The 25,538-nt window shown below is 40.1% G+C and overlaps 1 protein-coding gene across 12 annotated transcripts in view; it reads right to left on the bottom strand.

The window, feature by feature from the left end:
- Nucleotides 1–25,538, bottom strand: part of LOC117186837 (dynamin) — a 131,093-nt gene that overhangs the window by 68,193 nt on the left and 37,362 nt on the right. The window lies entirely within an intron of this gene.

Below are 25,538 nucleotides of genomic sequence, written 5' to 3'. Positions count from 1 at the left end.
GAGTTTGTGGGAGGCGGCTGTTAAAGCAGCTAAATATCATTTTCATCGCATCGTCGGGACCTACATTTTTACTCTTGATGAAATTCAGACCTTGGCTTGTGAAATCTCTGCTTTGTTAAATTCCCGTCCGCTTTATGCAATTACAGAAAGTCCCGATGATCTAGATGTGCTCACGCCAAACCACTTTCTCAATGGAGCCCCGAAAGCTGCATTCGACGAGCCAGATGTGGCGCATCTCCGGGTCAATTTACTTAGTCGATGGCAGCGGCTGTGTCAAATGAAGCAGGCGTTTTGGAGAAAATGGAGCACGGCGTATCTTTCGATTCTTCAGGAGCGGAGCAAGTGGCGGTCATCGTCTCCAAACATCAAGCTAGGAGCGCTCGTCATGATCAAGGAGGAAACGCTGCCACCATTAAGGTGGCCGCTTGGCCGCATTGAGAGCGTCATCCCAGGAAAGGATGGAACTATCAGAGTAGCCGTCATCCGCACTCAAAGAGGCTTTTTCAAGAGGGCCGTTGGAAAAATAGCGGTTCTGCCCCTTCAGGATGGATCTGTTGAAAGCCTTTGCCTTCCAACGGGGGGTGAATGTTCGGAGCAGAACCCAGCCGATTAGCTGCTTGCCAAATAGCACCTAATTCTTGGCCCTCAGCCGCTTATTTTGTTTGTTACTTATGACTATGTCACTCATTTGTTTGTTAAAGCTCTGCGCTTGCTTGCCCTTCTAAACGCTCTCTGCCAGCTCGCTCTTCGCTATCTCCGCTTTGCGTCTGCCTACCGACGTCGGCCGAGCGAAGCTGCGCTTAGCGATCGGAGCGGCAATGTAAAGGGCAGGCAAGCCACACTTGCAATTTGGATGTCACGCATTAAAGAACATATCGTAATTTTATTTCTGCGCCGAATTTGATTTAATTCGAAATAATTAGTCGGCCGATTGGGGATAAAAAACATTATCTCCACATGCCTTCTATTGGACTTATGTAAGTGACTAAAGCCACACAGATTTCTAGTGCATATATATACGTACATATGTATATAGTTATATATACAGAGTGACCAGTAACTTTTAGTATATTTTTAAAGTATTTTCTTTAGTTAAAAATTTGTAATATTTTCTCGATAGCTTTTTGCAATGCCTTTATGCGCTTCAGGAGACAGAATGTTTACCATGCTTTCCGCATAAAGCTTATGCTTTTCTGATTTGCGTTATCTCTGCAGAAGGAACAATTTCGAGTTACTGCCAGCTTGCGTGTCACTGAAAAATCAAATGGCTTCTTCTTCGTAACTCTGACATTTAAAGACTTCTGTGATATTTATCTGTTACAAATGTATTTCAAAATTTCGCCATACCCCCTCCGCCACCGTAATAACCATAACTACAAATTGCAAAATCTGGATCAAATCGGATCACTTTTATAGCCAAAAACAACAAATCAATTTGCAGTGGTTACGCAGCGCCCGACTACACGTTCAGACACGTTTTCTGTCTCTCCCGCACGCACTCTTTGTCGTTCAATGTAGCCATACTGACTATGTATCGGGTGTAAATGTAGAGTTGCGGTCACAGCAGCAACCCACAACGTTCCCGTCCTTAATTATGTTTTGAATAGTTCTACGGCTCACATTTAGGTTCTTTAGATATTTTTATTCTCAAAACTGCACAATTTCTCCTGACGTCTTTACCAAATAAGAAATGGTAACCAAACTATTTTGACCTCATGTGGTACTTGACGAAATTTTTGTTGTGTTTGTTAGAGCAATATAGTTGACAAAATAGGGGAATGAGAGTGGAATGCAGAAATTTTACAGTTATGATTTATTTCCATTTCGCTTTACCCTATACCGAAAAATGAGACTTTTAGGCGATCATTAGAATAGACTCAGAGGCTGCGGATTCAGATACTGATAAGCTGTAAACGTCAAAAGTTGCATTTAAATACCTCTTGCACTTTTCAATTATTTTAATATAGAATGGGTCGTGGTAAAGCTCTAACAACGGAGGAAAAATCTAAAATATTGGCATATCGCGACAGCAACCTTACAACCAGGCAGATAGCCGAAAAAATTTGTAAAAGCCAGTCTGTTGTGTCTCATTTCTTAAGAAATCCATCAAATTATGGAAATAATATGAACGCTCCCAACAGAAAAGCACTCACGCCTTGGGAAACGCGAAGAATTCTGCGAGCAGCGTCAAACTCAACGTGCTCTGCGGTTAAAATTCGATCAAATTTTGAAGTTAAAGCTAGTATAGCAACTGTGCGCCAAGTGATACAAAACGCAAAACATCTAAAGAGATTAAAAATACAAAAAATACCACTTACTGACGTTCGTAAAAAAGCTCGCTCTCTTTTTGCTCGGGATCATATGACATGGAAAACCGAATGGTACCGAACCGTTTTTCCTGATGAAAAACGATTTAGTTTGGATGGGCCAGATGGGTTTAATTTTTACTTTCATGATTTAAGAAAGAAAGAACATCATTTGACCCGTCGTTATAGTCGTGGGGAGGGTATAATGGTGTGGGGTGCCATCTCTTATTATGGCACATTTGAAATCCAGTTTGTCTCGTGTAAGATGAATGCCATTCGCTACAAAGAGCTACTCCAAATGTCATTTCCCTACTTTTCCAACATCTTAAAGACATTACATTGGACTTTTCAGCAAGACAATGCCCCAATCCATACTGCTAGAGTGGTAAAGACCAAAATTTTGCATTAATGGAATGGCTAACTTACTCTCCTGATCTAAATATAATAGAGAACGTATGGGGATGGCTTTCGCGTTAAGTGTATGAATCCAGAAAACAATTTGAAGATGTTGCATCATTGAAACATGCCATCAAAAACACCTCTAGCGAAATATCACTGGACTATTTGAGGTCCCTGTATAATTCAATGCCAAAACGAATTTTCGAAGTCATTTCTAAAAAGGTGGCTACACCCATTATTAAACAGACTTTAAATATCATAAAAAAACAATTTTACAGTAAGACTCTGAAAAACTTTTCATTTATATTAATTTTAAGCACTTGAGTCTACTCCATTGATCGATAAAAATGTCAACTTTTTTTTAGGTTCAACAACAAAACAACAATATATTAAAAAAAATACCTTTTGAATTATAACTCAAATTTTATTTTTTTATTTTTTTTTTTAAGGAGTGGTATCTTGCATTTAAAAAAAAATATATTTTTTTGCCAAATTCATTCGTATCTTGATTTTTAAAATGAAATTTCCTCTAGTCTATTCTATTGATCGGCAGTGTATATTTCCGATTGTCTTGAACAGAGCTACAGTATATTGCACAATTATTCTTGTTTTTTTCCTTTTCCGCTTAAAAGACCAGCCAGAAAGAAGCGTTTCAGACCTCATTAAGTATATACAGTAGGGTTGCGCTTATTTGTATGTGCGAAAAAAATGTGGCGAAATAAAAGGTCTCAGGGTCTAAAAATGTGGTATAAAACGATAAAATATAAAGTTTTTCAAAGCTGAAACATACGATATTTGGAAAATGATTCTTATGGCAGCTATACTATATATCCCTCTGATCGGGTTGATTTTTTTTTGTGATTTGGAATATTAAAATGTAATCCAGAACCCCAAAAATTCAGCTCGATTTGTTAATATTTAAGCCAACGTTTTGAGAATTCCCACATCATCATCGTCAACACAAAGTGCCAAGAGTATCTTCCCCATTTCCCGTTTCTCCATGAAAGTAACATTATCGTCAAACAATGCATGAGCGATATTTTCATCAGATATATACCACAAATGGCTGCAAGTCTTTTTTTAAATGACTTTTAAAAAATGTTGACCGAAACCAATAATTTATATAAGAACGCACTATAGAAACGTCGCGAAAAGATTTCTCGAGTTGTCTACTTAAACTTCTCTCGAAAAATATATATTTTTTAAACGTATAAGTCGCCTTATATATCTAGCGTGGATGGTGCATTGGTCCAGGGAGCCGGAAAAATTACCTTTCGGAACCAATACTAAATTTGAGTTAACTTTAACAAGTAATAAGTTTCGGATGAGTTTTCTCCATTTAACTGGACTGAAGTTAATTATTGCATTTCTTCTGTCATTTAAATGCGTTGCAACGTACTGATCACTCACACCAAACTTAGTCTGCATGGTTGAGTCGTCCAGAATTGGATGCAGCTATATATATTCCCCATTTCATTTCCATTCTGAAAGCACTTTGGGCAAACGAGGGTGGAAATTTGATATTTTGATACACTGCACGTGTAATTGCACATTAGTCTGAAAAGTTGAAGTTAACTATTTATTGTTGGCTTAAATGTTAACCAATCGAGGTGAAACTTCAGAGGATGAATTATATTTTAATCTACAATATAAAAATTAATCGATGAATGAATTGAATGGAGCTGCTTTCTGTTACGATATGTCACTTGATTACAGTGCCTATAACTGTGTTGCTATTGGACATATGAGCTCAGTTTTCCAATATTTGAAGGCATTGAAATACAAAAATGAATCCAATGGATTGTATTGCGCTTGTAATGGAAAGGTGAAATTAATACCATTGCTTCCACCTCCAAACCCATTGTACTCATTACTTTTAGGAATAGGAACAGATTCCATACACTTTTTAAAGAATATTCAACAATATAAAAACTGCTTTCAAATGACTTAATTTGGAGCAACAAAAGTAGTTCGGGGAAATTTCATACCAACTTTTAAGGTTAAAATAGTAATTGCAGTTTTATGTTTATTAATCGTAACTATTATAGCCCATATAAATTTGTACAATACATTTAAAAGATATAACGTCAAATATATCACAGAGCTGGTTCTTTGCTACCAGTGCCAGATAGCGACTACAAGTTTTTGCAAATTTATTTTATGGGCAATAATCCATAAGAAATCAATCTACGTTGTGCAAATAACAATTCAGTGAAAAGGTCAATAGTTGAAAATTACAAAACTTATTTCAGGAACACAATCAATTACAATCAATGTAATCAATTACATTACCTAAAAGTGCAATGGAAATGATGCCATCTAATGATCACAAAATTGTTATCAGAGCAGATAAAACTCCTGTGGGCCAACATGCAGGTCATTTTAATGCACCTACTATCGATAAAGTTTCCATTGTTGTAGTTGGAGAAAATTTTGAGGCACGGGATATTGTTGTACATCGTTGAATTAAATTTCAAAATTCAAGATGACATTCCTGGCGAAATTAGGACATATAAATCAGCTGATACGGCAACTTATGACGATGATGTTGTGAACTATCCACCAGAATTTTTACACTCACTTGACTTGCCAGGATTGCCGTCTCACAACCTTCCTTTAAAGGTTGGATCTGTAACTATAATTTTACGAAATATTAACCAACCGAAACGGTTGTAACGGCTCACTAACGGTTGTTAGTGATAACAAAAAATACTGTGTAACGTAATAGAAGCAATCATATTGAAAGGAAAGTATAAAAGAGTTGTGATACCCCGCATCCCAATGATTCCGACTGCCGTACCATTCGAGTTTAAACGACTGCAGTTTCTAGTACGGCTTGCTTTCGCTATGACTAAAAACAAATCCCAGGGGCAGTAATTAAGTGTTTCTATTAATCTGTTTCCATGTTTCCCGCATGGTCAATTTTATGTTGCCTGTTCCCGTGTTGGAAAACCATCTGCTCTGTTTATTTACGCGCCAGGTAATCAAACAAAAAATATCGTGTACCATAAAGTACTACAATAAAAATGAAACCTTATCTATAATATACAAATCAATTGCTAATTTTTATTTTTTGTCATACTTAATGTTATTGTTGAATTACAAAAAAATATTCCTAAAGAATAGACTGTTAGGCGGTACGAAGTTCGCCGGGTCAGCTAGTTTATATATATGTATATATATATTTTATGTGGTGGCGTGATGTTGCTATAACACTCTCCGGAAAATTTCCGCAGACGTTGTGTGAGTGCATGACAAGTACTCTCACGAAAATGTCGAGATGGGCAGACAAATTCGGGTTAGGAGTTAATCCGTCTAAAACGGAACTTGTCCTTTTCACTAAGAAGTACAAAGATCCGGTACTGACCCCCTTAAAACTCTGTGGGGAGGCGCTAGTTTTTAGCAATAATGCCAAGTATCTTGGCCTAATCCTCGACAGAAAGCTCGATTGGAAACTGAGCATAGAAGATAGAGTAAAGAAGGCCACAGTGGCCCTTCACACATGCAGAAAAGCAATTGGACTAAAATGAGGAGTGACCCCGTATATAGTTCGGTGGCTATACACCGCCATCATACGACCAATCATGCTTTATGGAGTGGTAGTATGGTGGCCAGCCCTAGACAAAACTAATTGTCTTAACAGACTCAGTAGAGTTCAACGCATGGCAGAGCTATGCATAACTGGCGGGCTACGCACTACTCCGGTGGAAGCCCTGGATACAGTGCTGAACCTCCTCCCTGAAGATCTCATGGGTAAGAAGGTGGCAACACTTTCTGCACTTAGAATGAGAGAAGCCAAACTGTGGAAAGCGTCCGTGGTTGGGCACTCTGGAGTCCTTGTGTGACTCCCACAATTACCAGAGAGGACAGATTACTGTATTCCTAGTGATCACCTCTCGACGCCCTTCCAGGTATCAATCCCACCTAGGGAGAACTGGGAGATGAGCGAACCAGGACCTGCAAATGCGGTTCACTTCTACACTGATGGCTCAAAGTTAGACGGCCGCGTGGGATGCGGAGTCTACTGCAGCGAGCTGAACATCAGTCATTACTTCAGGCTCCCGGATCACTGTAGTGTGTTCCAAGCGGAGGTTGAAGCCATCAAGGAGGCCATTTCTATCGTCTCCAAACTATTTCTAGACACGCACTTAGTGTGCGTCTTCTATAAGATTTTATATTTTATTGTTTTATGTCAAAATAAACATTTTTAGACCCCAAAACCTTTTAAAATTACACGTTTACTAATAAGCGCAACCATATACAGTCATAGAAAAAATAATAGAAACAACAAATTTGTTTTGTATTTTTCTAAATTTTCTTCAGTGAACATCGGGAAAGATCTAAACATCATTCTACGCAAAAAACGAAAACCAATTCATTATGGCTATCGGAAGATGCACAAATGAACAGTCAATACCCATAGTATAACAAATAGGCTGGTGGTAGGTGTCAATTTAAAAGACCATAAATATCACAAAGTCTATTTCTTAGAAATAAAGTTAGACAAAGTACGCTAATAAAAATAAATGAGTTTTCCTCTGTGAATCAAACCAACTTATTTTTACGGATTTGGGGCTTTCAAATTGTTACCTGATTTTTAATTTTTTAAATCAGTTCTTTTTTTCTGTTTTTTCAAAGCTTGAATATTCTGATAAGCTGGTAAGTGCAGCTCTAAATTAGACCCAAACACTTTGTAACTTAAGCTTACCGTCTGGAAAATTTTTTTGCGATATTTTTTCAAAACTTTGACTTCGAAAACTTGGGAAAAGTCGAATTACATTCATTTGTATTTTATACCCGATACTCAAAATGAGTATTGGGATATATTAGATTTGTGGTAAAAGTGGATGTGTGTAACGTCCTGAAGGAATCGTTTCCGACCCCATAAATTATATATATTCTTGATCAGCATCAATAGCCGAGTCGATTGAGCCATGTCTGTCTGTCCGTCTGTCTGTCCGTCTGTCTGTCCGTCCGTCCGTCTGTCCGTATGTCCGTCCCCTTCAGCGCCTAGTGCTCAAAGACTATAAGAGCGAGAGCAACGATGTTTTGGATCCAGACTTCTGTGATATGTCACTGCTACAGGAATATTTCAAAACTTTGCCCCGCCCACTTCCGCCCCCACAAAGGGCGAAAATCTGTGGCATCCACACTTTCGACGATACGAGAAAACTAAAAACGCAGAATCGTAGATGACTATATCTTCTAGAGTGCAAAATCTGAACCAGATCGTATAATTATTATAGCCAGCATCAAGAAAACAATTTCATTTTTTCTCGCCCTGTCTCTCTCTAACACACACGTAGCATAGGCGGCTTTGCTTAGAGTAAAACATTAGCGCCTAGATCTCAGAGACTACAAAAGCTAGAGCAACCAAATTTGGTATCCACACTCCTAATATATCGGACCGAGACGAGTTTGTTTCAAAATTTCGCCACACCCCCTTCCGCCCCCGCAAAGGACGAAAATCTGGGGATATTCAAAAATCTCAGAGACTATTAAGGCTAGAGTAACCAAATTTGGTATCCGCACTCCTGTTAGATCTAACTATAAAACGTGTATCTCAAAATTTCGCCCCACCCCCTTCTGCCCACACAAAGGACGAAAATCTGTTGCATCCACAATATTGCACATTCGAGAAAACTAAAAACGCAGAATCATAGATAATGACCATATCTGAATATCTGATTGCTGAATCTGGATCAGATCAGATCATTTTTATAGCCAATAGGAACAAATCAATTTGCAGTGGCTACGCAGCGCCCGACGTCACGCTCAGACTGATTTTCTGTCTCTCTCGCACGCACTCTTTGTCGTGTCGTTTAATATTAGCGGCGTCTGCCGGAGGAGAGCCATACTGACTTAGTATCGGGTATAACCGTAGAGTTGCGGTGTCCGCAGCAACTCACAACGTTCCCCCTCGTTTGTTGTGTAGTTGTAACAAAAAAAAAATACAAAAAAAATAAAAAAAATCCGGTTCTATTATTATTGTTATTTATATTTCTAGTATATTAATTTTTCCATGAATGATTCTTTATTAGCATCAATAACCGAGTCTATATAGCTATGTATGTCTGTCTGTCGTTCCATCCGTCTGTGCGTCACGATGAGCGCCTAGATCTCAGAGACTATATATCTAGAGCAACCAAATTTTGTATACAGACTGCTGTGATACTACTCTGTGTTTGGGCAGAGAAAATTTCCTAGAGGGTCAATAGATTTTATTACATAAGTGCAGACGACGTCGCGCATATTTACGAAGGCATGTTATGTTAATTTCGTTCGTAGTTGCTCTGCTCTTTATAAGGATCGACAAATGTCAAAGATTCTCTTATACAGCGAGGTAAAACTAACGTCCTGTATGCACAGATTTATTTCTGTGTAGAGACCTGCATGATCAGGCAACGGAATCTAATCGGTGGAATTCGGTATTCGCTTGGGATTAGCTTCGATTCGATTCTTCTGCGAAACATTTTAAAACGATTTTATATTAATATAAATATAAAACATTGTCTTTGATTCGGCCATTATGTCTCCCTACTGCACGAGGAATAGTATCACCGCGAGCGCGAGTCACGAGATCAATCACGAGAAAATATAATAGTTTAATACAGCTTAAATAAAGATCCAATTAGACGGTCTTTTTACAAAGTAGATCTAATTATTTTCTATTACTCTGCGTTTTGTATATTATTTTTCTCATATCTTCACAATTGCCACAGATTCCAAAAAACTTGATTCAGAATGATATTACAGGAGTCTTAATAAAAAATATGGTTGATGTAGCTCTAATAGTCTCTGAGACCTAACCCTGCCTTCTGGATGTTACATATATCTGCAACAATCGAATATAACCCAACCTCCTGAGATGGATTTCTAGCTATCTTTGTTCTAGGTCTCAAAGAGTCCTCTTCAAAAACTCCCTCTCTTTACCAGTAAAGGTTTCTTCGGGAGTACCACAGGGCAGCCATCTAGGCCCCTTACTCTTCACACTCTTTATTAATGACTTGCCTTCAGTATTAACATACTCTCGAGTACTTATGTATGCGGATGATGTTAAACTCTGTGTCCAGTACAAGGACATTTCATTCCATTCTCGCTTGCAATCCGATCTCAATAACTTTCAGTCATGGTGTTGTGCAAACTTTTTACACCTTAATGCCTCGAAATGCAAAGTTATGACATTTCATCGTTCTAGCCCTTTGTTGGCTCCCTATACCCTATTTGGTGGTTCTCTTGAGAGAATTACCCTGGTGGATGATCTGGGTGTTATGTTAGACCCCAAGTTAAAGTTTTCCGAACACATTTCTACCATGGTAAATAAGGCCATGGGCGTGCTTGGGTTTATAAAGAGGTGGTCAAAGGAATTTGACGACCCCTATATAACAAAGACTCTCTATACCTCGCTTGTTCGTCCGATCTTAGAATACGGCTCCTGTGTATGGTGCCCTCAGTACAAAGTACACCAGGACCGTATAGAATCAGTACAGAAAAACTTTTTACTGTTTGCTCTGCGGCGCCTTAACTGGGATGCGGGTGTAAGACTCCCATCTTACTCTAGTAGACTACTATTAGTAAACCTCCCATCCTTAGTTCACCGTAGAAAAATGCTTGGTGTGATATTTATGCACAACTTAGTCAGGGGTGACATAGACAGCTCTGGTCTGTTGAGCCGCATAAACTTCACGATTCCTATTAGACTGACTAGAAATTTTATACCGTTTTTCCTTCCACTTTGTAGATCGAATTATTCCTTGCATGAACCGTTTAGGGTCTTATGCTCGGATTATAATTCCCTCTACCATATTATATCCACCACTAATTCTCTTCCTCTTATTAAATTACTAATCCTTACACACCTTTTTAGTAATTAGTAATTGTAGTGGTATTTGTATTTTGATTGCATGCTTAGTCTCTTAGTAAGTTTAGTGCTAATTTTCCTCGAATGTTAGTCTAATAGCTATCTTTCTCGCATGTTCGCGTTCGGTTCGGCTACGCACCGTGCGTCATGCGGCAGCGCCCCTCGGTCGGTTTGCGTTTTGCCTGGGATCCGCGCGTAACAGCCTTCTGCTGGTTTCACACGGGCCACTTGACTGTGCAGTAACTGCATCGCCTCTTGAAAGATGCAGTCATTGCATGTCAACGTCCAAAGATCAACACTTTACGCTTCGATCACAAGTTAGACCGTGATCTCTCTCCATTTTGCTCGAACTTGTCATGAGAGATGGGAAAAACATGGTGAGAAAGAGGAGAATCACGACCGCTAGATATGTTATATTATTTGTCTCCATTTTTCTTATACGATCTTTTATTCATCTACATCTGATTTCTTTATCCTGGCTATAAAAATTATCCGACCGGATCCAGCAATCTGATTCAGCAATCTAGTAGACTCACCCAGCGACAAAAAAAAAGTCCGCACTCTGATATTTCATGCATTTTTGACATCTCCAGAATGGGGTTCCCCCAAAGGTTATGAGATTCTGATTTTTATACCCGATACTCAAAATGAGTATTGGGGTATATTAGATTTGTGGTAAAAGTGGATGTGTGTAACGTCCAGAAGGAATCGTTTCCGACCCCATAAAGTATATATATTCTTGATCAGCATCAATAGCCGAGTCGATTGAGCCCTGTCTGTCAGTCCGTCTGTCCGTCCGTCCGTCCGTCCGTCCCCTTCAGCGCCTAGTGCTCAAAGACTATAAGAGCTAGAGCAACGATGTTTTGGATCCAGACTTCTGTGATATGTCACTGCTACAAAAATATTTCAAAACTTCGCCCCGCCCACTTCCGCCCCCACAAAGGACGAAAATCTGTGGCATCCACAATTTTAAAGATATGAGAAAACCAAAAACGTAGAATTGTAGAGAATGACCATATCTTTAAGACTGCGGAATCTGAATTGGATCGTATTATTATTATAGCCAGCATCAAGAAAACAATTTCATTTTTTCTCGCCCTGTCTCTCTCTAACACACACGTAGCATAGGCGGCTTTGCTTAGAGTAAAACATTAGCGCCTAGATCTCAGAGACTACAAAAGCTAGAGCAACCAAATTTGGTATCCACACTCCTAATATATCGGACCGAGACGAGTTTGTTTTAAAATTTCGCCACACCCCCTTCCGCCCCCGCAAAGGACGAAAATCTGGGGATATTCAAAAATCTCAGAGACTATTAAGGCTAGAGTAACCAAATTTGGTATCCGCACTCCTGTTAGATCTTACTATAAAACGTGTATCTCAAAATTTCGCCCCACCCCCTTCTGCCCACACAAAGGACGAAAATCTGTTGCATCCACAATATTGCACATTCGAGAAAACTAAAAACGCAGAATCATAGATAATGACCATATCTGAATATCTGATTGCTGAATCTGGATCAGATCAGATCATTTTTATAGCCAATAGGAACAAATCAATTTGCAGTGGCTACGCAGCGCCCGACGTCACGCTCAGACTGATTTTCTGTCTCTCTCGCACGCACTCTTTGTCGTGTCGTTTAATATTAGCGGCGTCTGCCGGAGGAGAGCCATACTGACTTAGTATCGGGTATAACCGTAGAGTTGCGGTGTCCGCAGCAACTCACAACGTTCCCCCTCGTTTGTTGTGTAGTTGTAACAAAAAAAAAATACAAAAAAAATAAAAAAAATCCGGTTCTATTATTATTGTTATTTATATTTCTAGTATATTAATTTTTCCATGAATGATTCTTTATTAGCATCAATAACCGAGTCTATATAGCTATGTATGTCTGTCTGTCGTTCCATCCGTCTGTGCGTCACGATGAGCGCCTAGATCTCAGAGACTATATATCTAGAGCAACCAAATTTTGTATACAGACTGCTGTGATACTACTCTGTGTTTGGGCAGAGAAAATTTCCTAGAGGGTCAATAGATTTTATTACATAAGTGCAGACGACGTCGCGCATATTTACGAAGGCATGTTATGTTAATTTCGTTCGTAGTTGCTCTGCTCTTTATAAGGATCGACAAATGTCAAAGATTCTCTTATACAGCGAGGTAAAACTAACGTCCTGTATGCACAGATTTATTTCTGTGTAGAGACCTGCATGATCAGGCAACGGAATCTAATCGGTGGAATTCGGTATTCGCTTGGGATTAGCTTCGATTCGATTCTTCTGCGAAACATTTTAAAACGATTTTATATTAATATAAATATAAAACATTGTCTTTGATTCGGCCATTATGTCTCCCTACTGCACGAGGAATAGTATCACCGCGAGCGCGAGTCACGAGGTCAATCACGAGAAAATATAATAGTTTAATACAGCTTAAATAAAGATCCAATCAGACGGTCTTTTTACAAAGTAGATCTAATTATTTTCTATTACTCTGCGTTTTGTATATTATTTTTCTCATATCTTCACAATTGCCACAGATTCCAAAAAACTTGATTCAGAATGATATTACAGGAGTCTTAATAAAAAATATGGTTGATGTAGCTCTAATAGTCTCTGAGACCTAACCCTGCCTTCTGGCTGTTACATATATCTGCAACAATCGAATATAACCCAACCTCCTGAGATGGATTTCTAGCTATCTTTGTTCTAGGTCTCAAAGAGTCCTCTTCAAAAACTCCCTCTCTTTACCAGTAAAGGTTTCTTCGGGAGTACCACAGGGCAGCCATCTAGGCCCCTTACTCTTCACACTCTTTATTAATGACTTGCCTTCAGTATTAACATACTCTCGAGTACTTATGTATGCGGATGATGTTAAACTCTGTGTCCAGTACAAGGACATTTCATTCCATTCTCGCTTGCAATCCGATCTCAATAACTTTCAGTCATGGTGTTGTGCAAACTTTTTACACCTTAATGCCTCGAAATGCAAAGTTATGACATTTCATCGTTCTAGCCCTTTGTTGGCTCCCTATACCCTATTTGGTGGTTCTCTTGAGAGAATTACCCTGGTGGATGATCTGGGTGTTATGTTAGACCCCAAGTTAAAGTTTTCCGAACACATTTCTACCATGGTAAATAAAGCCATGGGCGTGCTTGGGTTTATAAAGAGGTGGTCAAAGGAATTTGACGACCCCTATATAACAAAGACTCTCTATACCTCGCTTGTTCGTCCGATCTTAGAATACGGCTCCTGTGTATGGTGCCCTCAGTACAAAGTACACCAGGACCGTATAGAATCAGTACAGAAAAACTTTTTACTGTTTGCTCTGCGGCGCCTTAACTGGGATGCGGGTGTAAGACTCCCATCTTACTCTAGTAGACTACTATTAGTAAACCTCCCATCCTTAGTTCACCGTAGAAAAATGCTTGGTGTGATATTTATGCACAACTTAGTCAGGGGTGACATAGACAGCTCTGGTCTGTTGAGCCGCATAAACTTCACGATTCCTATTAGACTGACTAGAAATTTTATACCGTTTTTCCTTCCACTTTGTAGATCGAATTATTCCTTGCATGAACCGTTTAGGGTCTTATGCTCGGATTATAATTCCCTCTACCATATTATATCCACCACTAATTCTCTTCCTCTTATTAAATTACTAATCCTTACACACCTTTTTAGTAATTAGTAATTGTAGTGGTATTTGTATTTTGATTGCATGCTTAGTCTCTTAGTAAGTTTAGTGCTAATTTTCCTCGAATGTTAGTCTAATAGCTATCTTTCTCGCATGTTCGCGTTCGGTTCGGCTACGCACCGTGCGTCATGCGGCAGCGCCCCTCGGTCGGTTTGCGTTTTGCCTGGGATCCGCGCGTAACAGCCTTCTGCTGGTTTCACACGGGCCACTTGACTGTGCAGTAACTGCATCGCCTCTTGAAAGATGCAGTCATTGCATGTCAACGTCCAAAGATCAACACTTTACGCTTCGATCACAAGTTAGACCGTGATCTCTCTCCATTTTGCTCGAACTTGTCATGAGAGATGGGAAAAACATGGTGAGAAAGAGGAGAATCACGACCGCTAGATATGTTATATTATTTGTCTCCATTTTTCTTATACGATCTTTTATTCCTCTACATCTGATTTCTTTATCCTGGCTATAAAAATTATCCGACCGGATCCAGCAATCTGATTCAGCAATCTAGTAGACTCACCCAGCGACAAAAAAAAAGTCCGCACTCTGATATTTCATGCATTTTTGACATCTCCAGAATGGGGTTCCCCCAAAGGTTATGAGATTCTGATTTTTATACCCGATACTCAAAATGAGTATTGGGGTATATTAGATTTGTGGTAAAAGTGGATGTGTGTAACGTCCAGAAGGAATCGTTTCCGACCCCATAAAGTATATATATTCTTGATCAGCATCAATAGCCGAGTCGATTGAGCCCTGTCTGTCAGTCCGTCTGTCCGTCCGTCCGTCCGTCCGTCCCCTTCAGCGCCTAGTGCTCAAAGACTATAAGAGCTAGAGCAACGATGTTTTGGATCCAGACTTCTGTGATATGTCACTGCTACAAAAATATTTCAAAACTTCGCCCCGCCCACTTCCGCCCCACAAAGGACGAAAATCTGTGGCATCCACAATTTTAAAGATATGAGAAAACCAAAAACGTAGAATTGTAGAGAATGACCATATCTTTAAGACTGCGGAATCTGAATTGGATCGTATTATTATTATAGCCAGCATCAAGAAAACAATTTCATTTTTTCTCGCCCTGTCTCTCTCTAACACACACGTAGCATAGGCGGCTTTGCTTAGAGTAAAACATTAGCGCCTAGATCTCAGAGACTACAAAAGCTAGAGCAACCAAATTTGGTATCCACACTCCTAATATATCGGACCGAGACGAGTTTGTTTTAAAATTTCGCCACACCCCCTTCCGCCCCCGCAAAGGACGAAAATCTGGGGATATTCAAAAATCTCAGAGACTATTAAGGCTAGAGTAACCAAATTTGGTATCCGCACTCCTGTTAGATCTTACTATAAAACGTGTATCTCAAAATTTCGCCCCACCCCCTTCTGCCCACACAAAGGACGAAAATCTGTTGCATCCACAATATTGCACATTCGAGAAAACTAAAAACGCAGAATCATAGATAATGACCATATCTGAATATCTGATTGCTGAATCTGGATCAGATCAGATCATTTTTATAGCCAATAGGAACAAATCAATTTGCAGTGGCTACGCAGCGCCCGACGTCACGCTCAGACTGATTTTCTGTCTCTCTCGCACGCACTCTTTGTCGTGTCGTTTAATATTAGCGGCGTCTGCCGGAGGAGAGCCATACTGACTTAGTATCGGGTATAACCGTAGAGTTGCGGTGTCCGCAGCAACTCACAACGTTCCCCCTCGTTTGTTGTGTAGTTGTAACAAAAAAAAAATACAAAAAAAATAAAAAAAATCCGGTTCTATTATTATTGTTATTTATATTTCTAGTATATTAATTTTTCCATGAATGATTCTTTATTAGCATCAATAACCGAGTCTATATAGCTATGTATGTCTGTCTGTCGTTCCATCCGTCTGTGCGTCACGATGAGCGCCTAGATCTCAGAGACTATATATCTAGAGCAACCAAATTTTGTATACAGACTGCTGTGATACTACTCTGTGTTTGGGCAGAGAAAATTTCCTAGAGGGTCAATAGATTTTATTACATAAGTGCAGACGACGTCGCGCATATTTACGAAGGCATGTTATGTTAATTTCGTTCGTAGTTGCTCTGCTCTTTATAAGGATCGACAAATGTCAAAGATTCTCTTATACAGCGAGGTAAAACTAACGTCCTGTATGCACAGATTTATTTCTGTGTAGAGACCTGCATGATCAGGCAACGGAATCTAATCGGTGGAATTCGGTATTCGCTTGGGATTAGCTTCGATTCGATTCTTCTGCGAAACATTTTAAAACGATTTTATATTAATATAAATATAAAACATTGTCTTTGATTCGGCCATTATGTCTCCCTACTGCACGAGGAATAGTATCACCGCGAGCGCGAGTCACGAGGTCAATCACGAGAAAATATAATAGTTTAATACAGCTTAAATAAAGATCCAATCAGACGGTCTTTTTACAAAGTAGATCTAATTATTTTCTATTACTCTGCGTTTTGTATATTATTTTTCTCATATCTTCACAATTGCCACAGATTCCAAAAAACTTGATTCAGAATGATATTACAGGAGTCTTAATAAAAAATATGGTTGATGTAGCTCTAATAGTCTCTGAGACCTAACCCTGCCTTCTGGCTGTTACATATATCTGCAACAATCGAATATAACCCAACCTCCTGAGATGGATTTCTAGCTATCTTTGTTCTAGGTCTCAAAGAGTCCTCTTCAAAAACTCCCTCTCTTTACCAGTAAAGGTTTCTTCGGGAGTACCACAGGGCAGCCATCTAGGCCCCTTACTCTTCACACTCTTTATTAATGACTTGCCTTCAGTATTAACATACTCTCGAGTACTTATGTATGCGGATGATGTTAAACTCTGTGTCCAGTACAAGGACATTTCATTCCATTCTCGCTTGCAATCCGATCTCAATAACTTTCAGTCATGGTGTTGTGCAAACTTTTTACACCTTAATGCCTCGAAATGCAAAGTTATGACATTTCATCGTTCTAGCCGTTTGTTGGCTCCCTATACCCTATTTGGTGGTTCTCTTGAGAGAATTACCCTGGTGGATGATCTGGGTGTTATGTTAGACCCCAAGTTAAAGTTTTCCGAACACATTTCTACCATGGTAAATAAGGCCATGGGCGTGCTTGGGTTTATAAAGAGGTGGTCAAAGGAATTTGACGACCCCTATATAACAAAGACTCTCTATACCTCGCTTGTTCGTCCGATCTTAGAATACGGCTCCTGTGTATGGTGCCCTCAGTACAAAGTACACCAGGACCGTATAGAATCAGTACAGAAAAACTTTTTACTGTTTGCTCTGCGGCGCCTTAACTGGGATGCGGGTGTAAGACTCCCATCTTACTCTAGTAGACTACTATTAGTAAACCTCCCATCCTTAGTTCACCGTAGAAAAATGCTTGGTGTGATATTTATGCACAACTTAGTCAGGGGTGACATAGACAGCTCTGGTCTGTTGAGCCGCATAAACTTCACGATTCCTATTAGACTGACTAGAAATTTTATACCGTTTTTCCTTCCACTTTGTAGATCGAATTATTCCTTGCATGAACCGTTTAGGGTCTTATGCTCGGATTATAATTCCCTCTACCATATTATATCCACCACTAATTCTCTTCCTCTTATTAAATTACTAATCCTTACACACCTTTTTAGTAATTAGTAATTGTAGTGGTATTTGTATTTTGATTGCATGCTTAGTCTCTTAGTAAGTTTAGTGCTAATTTTCCTCGAATGTTAGTCTAATAGCTATCTTTCTCGCATGTTCGCGTTCGGTTCGGCTACGCACCGTGCGTCATGCGGCAGCGCCCCTCGGTCGGTTTGCGTTTTGCCTGGGATCCGCGCGTAACAGCCTTCTGCTGGTTTCACACGGGCCACTTGACTGTGCAGTAACTGCATCGCCTCTTGAAAGATGCAGTCATTGCATGTCAACGTCCAAAGATCAACACTTTACGCTTCGATCACAAGTTAGACCGTGATCTCTCTCCATTTTGCTCGAACTTGTCATGAGAGATGGGAAAAACATGGTGAGAAAGAGGAGAATCACGACCGCTAGATATGTTATATTATTTGTCTCCATTTTTCTTATACGATCTTTTATTCCTCTACATCTGATTTCTTTATCCTGGCTATAAAAATTATCCGACCGGATCCAGCAATCTGATTCAGCAATCTAGTAGACACACCCAGCGACAAAAAAAAAGTCCGCACTCTGATATTTCATGCATTTTTGACATCTCCAGAATGGGGTTCCCCCAAAGGTTATGAGATTCTGATTTTTATACCCGATACTCAAAATGAGTATTGGGGTATATTAGATTTGTGGTAAAAGTGGATGTGTGTAACGTCCAGAAGGAATCGTTTCCGACCCCATAAAGTATATATATTCTTGATCAGCATCAATAGCCGAGTCGATTGAGCCCTGTCTGTCAGTCCGTCTGTCCGTCCGTCCGTCCGTCCGTCCCCTTCAGCGCCTAGTGCTCAAAGACTATAAGAGCTAGAGCAACGATGTTTTGGATCCAGACTTCTGTGATATGTCACTGCTACAAAAATATTTCAAAACTTCGCCCCGCCCACTTCCGCCCCCACAAAGGACGAAAATCTGTGGCATCAACATTTTTAAAGATACGATAAAACCAAAAACGCAGAATCGGTGAGGATGACCATATCTTCTACAGTGCAAAATCTGAACCAGATCGAATAATGATTATAGCCAGAATCAAGAAAACAATTTCATTCTTTCTCGCTCTAACACACAGGTTTCATGGTCGGTTTTGTCAATTGCAAAATATGAGTTCAAGGATCTCAGAACCTATAAGAGCAAGAGCAACCAAATTTGGTATCCACACTCCTGTGATATCGGACCTTGACCGTTTCGTGTCCAAATTTCGCCACACCCCCTTCCGCCGCCGCAAAGGACGAAAATCTGGGGCATCCACAAATCTCAGAGACTATTAAGGCTAGAGTAACCAAATTTGGTATCCGCACTTCTGTTAGATCTCACTATAAAACGTATATCTCAGAATTTCGCCCCACCCTTTTCCGCCCCCACAAAGGACGAAAATCTGTTGCATCCACAATATTGCACATTCGAGAAAACTAAAAACGCAGAATCATAGATAATGACCATATCTGAATATCTGATTGCTGAATCTGGATCAGATCAGATCATTTTTATAGCCAAAAGGAACAAATCAATTTGCACTGGCTACGCAGCCCCCGACGTCACGCTCAGACTGATTTTCTGTCTCTCTCGCACGCACTCCTTGTCGTGTCGTTTAATATTAGCGGCGTCTGCCGGAGGAGAGCCATACTGACTTAGTATCGGGTATAACTGTAGAGTTGTGGTCTCCGCAGCAACTCACAACGTTCCCCCTCGTTTTTTTTTTTTTTTTTGTGTCAACAAATTAGTTTTTAACAAGAGTGCATACTAAATTTGTTGATGTCATATTCCTATAATTAAAAACAAATATTTTTCCACATAACACTTTTTTTAACGGCCATTTAGTAATTTGATCAAACGAAGGAAAACAAAATCTATAAAGTATAAAAACAATTTCTTCTTCTTTAACAAAAACAAAATTTTATCTATTGGTTATTTTGTTTTCTAAAAACTAACAATACAATTTTTCAAATTATAAATTAATTAATATTTTGTGGTACCTGGCTTTTATTACGAATTTGACGCTGTTGGGCATCGAATCGTATTAAGCCTTCAGATATTCATCCGTTATATCCTCAAACCAAACTTCTTCGATAATTTCCCTTAACTCAACCATAGTTTTTGGCTTCCGCTTTCTTATTTTGGCAGTCATAAGGCTCTAGACATTCTGTTAGATGGCCAATTCCACCCTCAAAATGTTTTTTTGTCGTTGAAAAATATTCGAAACTAGTTGAATGCTTTCTAAATATAAAATAAACGTCAAAGAATCACTCACAGAGTGCGCTCGATGACACTGCGAATAATTTGTTTGCATTCTCATACCGTTAATCATAATTAAGATATGAATTTATTTATTTATTCGCCAACGGAGTAAAATATCCTTATCTGGCTAGACTAACTTAATTTCTAACTTAAGATAATAACAATGAATAACAATAATTAATTATGTGGCATATGCTTTTGGCAACATAAAATTCAGATGCTCAGCAAAAAGAAATCTTGAGTCGAATAAGACCCCTAGGTCAAGTATCTCCGTCCGCTTTAAGAGAGGATTGCCATCAATAGAATATGAGGCCAGCACAGTGAGGACACACTTGCTAAAGGAAACAAAGCAACATTTGCTAACGTTGAGGGGGAGCGAATTAAGTCTGCACCAACGAGCAACTCTATCCAGGTCGCGCTGAAGAATGATACTGTCGCCTAAGGTTTTGATCGATCGGAAGATTTTAAGATCATCAGCATAAAGCAGATGCTCAGAAGCTTGAATGCTGAGGATATGTCGTTGATAAAAATTGAGAAGAGAAGTGGACCAAGTGCACTTCCCTGTGGAAGGCCGGAGGTGGCCAAGAATGGGTCCGAAGTCTTTTCATTTACCAATACGACATACTCTCGCCACTCAAGATATGACCTAAGCCAACTGAGCAGGATAGAATGAATCCCTAGCCGATGCAGCTTGGCTATTACGACACAGTGGGAGACTTTGTCAAAGGCCTTAGCAAAGTCTGTATACACAACATCTACTTGAGAGTGAAATTTCAAAGACACGAGTGCAGAAATTACTGAAAGCGATGAGATTAGTGGTCGTTGATCTACCCGGCATAAAACCATGCTGATTTGGGCTAATGTACGACTTCATGAGGAAAGTGATCTTTCTGACAATGATTCGCTCTAGAAGTTTTGAAACATTGCTGGGTTTGGCGATTGGTCTGTAATTGGAGATGAGATTTTTGGCACCTTTCTTAAAAATTGGCGTAATCGTGGCAGCTTTCCACTTGCCACAGCGAATTTGTGAAGAGAATTTTGAGATGTTCACAAAAGGCAACATCACAGTGGCGAAGCAGGAAGGCAGAAATGCCATCACAGTCGGGTTTATTAGAATAATCAAACTCATTCATTGCCTCCAAAATATCCACCTCCGATACATCAAGTGTGCCAATATTCACCACCGCGGGGAGAGCGCTTAAGACATCGAAACTATGCCAAGCTGCGTATGTCTCAAAATTTGAACTAAAGAAAGAAACAAAAAGGTTTGCTATACCATTATCCGTATTAGCGCTCAAGCTGCCCAGGTTCATAACGGAAGGAAGAGAGCTCGTTGACCTTTTGGACTTTATAAAATGCCAAAAAGACCTGGGATTGACTTTAAGTTCCCTCTCAACGTCGGCAATACATTGGTTATACAAAAATTTGCTTAAAAAAGCAAACTCCCTCTTATGCTGCACATACCTCGCCCAATCTACAGGGTCCCGGGTCTTACCAAATCGCTTAAAGTACTTATTACGAAGATTTTTATATTTCATAAGACCCTTCGTATACCACGGCAGTCTATAGGAGCCATGCACCCTTTTGGAAGCATTGTCACCAATAATACGACGGAACGTATGCAGGAAAACATTATAGGACGTGTCTACACTAGGATGCGAGAGAACAGAAGCCCAATTAACATTTAACATACTATCCCTAATAGCATTCAGGCTTACACTAGAAAAGAAGCATTCATAATATGGTTCCGCCCAGGGCGAATAAAAATGGAAATTTACTAAGAATTCCAACGGCATAGGTTGCATGTCACATTCCGCGATGGGGAGTTCGCAACATGTAACGTGGCAATCTATATCCGAACTAACAAAAATTAAGTCTAGAATCTTATTTAGCCTATTAAAAACATTATTTATCGCCGGACCATACGAACGAACCCAAATTGAAGTCGCCAAAAGCGCAGAGGTACTGACGATCTCGGAGACTACCATATATTTCAGCAATGTTTTGAGTGTGGGCCTTGTATATCTCATAGCAGCTATTCGGAGGAATATACGATACGCTAACAAATAGCGTCTCTGACTGGCCAGCCACCGCCACACCTCTGCAGCGCTTCGTTTTGGCACAATCTCTGTCCTTACGAAACACCTGGAAAAGGTTAGGAATGAAGTATTCGTTGTCGAAGAAGTTTGCGATGAGCCAGGTTTCAACCAAAATGACAACATCGAAGTCACACGTAGCCAAGCTGACAGCCTGAGCCTTGGTGCGCATGCCCGCTATATTTTGGAAAAAAATTCGTATCGACCTGGCACCGTCCAACGGCACGTTCGCAGAAAGTAGCGGGGCCGTCCAATTAGCGGGCACGGAGGATGGATCCAGAGGAGGTCAAGCGTATCCCGCTAAGCCAAAGTACTGATACCCGTGCTTAAAACCTGCCCAAGTGCCGCCATCCGAACCAGCAGCACACCATCGTCGTCCAGAAGATTGGGCAGGGAAGCAGCAGGGAGGGCCAATCTAGGTAATGATGCTGAAGAGAGTGTTCCACATAAGAGGGCACGACGAGCTGCTGACTCTTCCCAAATGTCGAGAGCAGCGACGGCGCAGGCATAGCACACGAAGCAATGCAATAGCTGTTGTTGTTGTAATGATAACGTCAGAAGCGCACGTAGCCGAGAGAGAGTGCCAGCAAGAGCATCGTCATCTGATCCAGCAGCAGCCGAGCGAATATCGCACAAAGCGCAGACCGAAAAAAAAATGTTTTGTTATGTGGAAGAGGATTGCCAAAAATGAAACAACGGGCTGTTGCACATAGCAAAAAGGCGAACAAGTGCAAGCAGAATATGATGTGGAGAAGCGGCGATCATAAAACCAGAGGCGCCGTGGATGTGGATGGAACTGGTGCTTTCTGAGTCGGCGTGGACGTCCGCAATGGCACAGCTGCACACAGATTAACTGCCGTCAAATCAGCTTCCGGCCTCTGTCTATGCACAAAGCGGGAAACCCTTACCGATACTGGCCAGAATTAAATTAACGATTGAAATTAACGAACTTCAACGCAGATAAATCAGCATCTCGCTTGACCAATTTCACACAAGAAATTTCCGCCTCCGGCACCTTGTCGATAAGCTCGTCTATTTTCGAATGCGAGTCATGCGCAACCACACAGTTATCACATTGGTACAAAAAATTAGGCAGATTTGTTAAGAGTTTAACTGCATCTGCATGCAAATCGATGCACGTCAGATGAAATGCCCGGCGACACAAAGAAGAACAGCGGACAGCCTCAAAGCAACGAAGCTGAGCGGCAGTGATGTCCGGATTGCATTCCGAGCAGTAATAAAGCGACATAGCGAAAACACGACCGAACGCAGTGAGAGCTGACTGATATGTATCCCCATACATGTTATGATGGCGAATGCTTTATCGTGACAACGCAGCAATTTTCAGAAAAACGTTCTCCTTTTCTGCGTCGAAATGTGCGCAAATTTAAACTTGGACTCATCCGAAAGTTTGATCCGTGACCACTCAGATTCACCATAATCTAATTTTTTTTATACCCGATACTCAAAATGAGTATTGGGGTATATTAGATTTGTGGTAAAAGTGGATGTGTGTAACGTCCAGAAGGAATCGTTTCCGACCCCATAAAGTATATATATTCTTGATCAGCATCAATAGCCGAGTCGATTGAGCCCTGTCTGTCTGTCCGTCCGTCTGTCCGTCCCCTTCAGCGCCTAGTGCTCAAAGACTATAAGAGCTAGAGCAACGATGTTTTGGATCCAGACTTCTGTGATATGTCACTGCTACAAAAATATTTCAAAACTTCGCCCCGCCCACTTCCGCCCCCACAAAGGACGAAAATCTGTGGCATCCACAATTTTAAAGATATGAGAAAACCAAAAACGTAGAATTGTAGAGAATGACCATATCTTTAAGACTGCGGAATCTGAATTGGATCGTATTATTATTATAGCCAGCATCAAGAAAACAATTTCATTTTTTCTCGCCCTGTCTCTCTCTAACACACACGTAGCATAGGCGGCTTTGCTTAGAGTAAAACATTAGCGCCTAGATCTCAGAGACTACAAAAGCTAGAGCAACCAAATTTGGTATCCACACTCCTAATATATCGGACCGAGACGAGTTTGTTTCAAAATTTCGCCACACCCCCTTCCGCCCCCGCAAAGGACAAAAATCTGGGGATATTCAAAAATCTCAGAGACTATTAAGGCTAGAGTAACCAAATTTGGTATCCGCACTCCTGTTAGATCTTACTATAAAACGTGTATCTCAAAATTTCGCCCCACCCCCTTCCGCCCACACAAAGGACGAAAATCTGTTGCATCCACAATATTGCACATTCGAGAAAACTAAAAACGCAGAATCATAGATAATGACCATATCTATCAGATTGCTGAATCTGGATCAGATCAGATCATTTTTATAGCCAATAGGAACAAATCAATTTGCAGTGGCTACGCAGCGCCCGACGTCACGCTCAGACTGATTTTCTGTCTCTCTCGCACGCACTCCTTGTCGTGTCGTTTAATATTAGCGGCGTCTGCCGGAGGAGAGCCATACTGACTTAGTATCGGGTATAACCGTAGAGTTGCGGTGTCCGCAGCAACTCACAACGTTCCCCCTCGTTTTTTATGAATTTAAGCGAGCTTTGTTCATTTGACTATGCAGAAGTGGCTTTTTGCCAGGTTTCCTTGCTTTTAAAGACACCTCCTTAGGCCCACGATGAATAGTTTGAGCCGAAATATAATTTCCAAAACGTTGCTGCAGTTCTGATGCTATCTTAACATAATTTTTAAGCTGATCCTGAGTCTTGTTTATTAAAAACAAGATCTTTCCTTACCCCATTGCAAAAATTGGTACCACAAAATATTAATTACTAATTTTAAAAAAAACTGAATTTTATTTAATTTGGTATAAGTTTACAAGGAACTATTATTGGAAAAATGTAGTTTTGCTTGTAAAAAGTTGCTTTTCAATTTAAATTTAATTTTTGCTTGCGATGGGTCAAAATTAAGGAAAAAGCGTTACAAACGTGTGACTTTAAAAATAATTAGTTTTTTAGTGTATGACTATGATATAAAAACAAATTAGTATAAAATTTTGTTTGAAATTGATTAGGCGACAAAAAAAAAACGACGGGGAGCGTTGTGAGTTACTGCTGCGACCGCAACTCTAAATTTTTACCCGATACATAATCAGTATGGCGCTCCTCCGCCAGACGGCGCGTAACAATGAACGACAAAGAGAGCGTGCGAGAGAGACAGAAACCTCATGCTGGAGAAGTCAAAAATGCATGCAATTTCAGTGGGGCTTTTTTTGTCGCT

Source organism: Drosophila miranda, chromosome XR, assembly GCF_003369915.1.
Source record: "Drosophila miranda strain MSH22 chromosome XR, D.miranda_PacBio2.1, whole genome shotgun sequence".
NCBI lineage: Eukaryota > Metazoa > Arthropoda > Insecta > Diptera > Drosophilidae > Drosophila > Drosophila miranda.
Note: the sequence above shows the minus strand (reverse complement) of the source record. Positions and strands in the feature narration are given on the sequence as shown.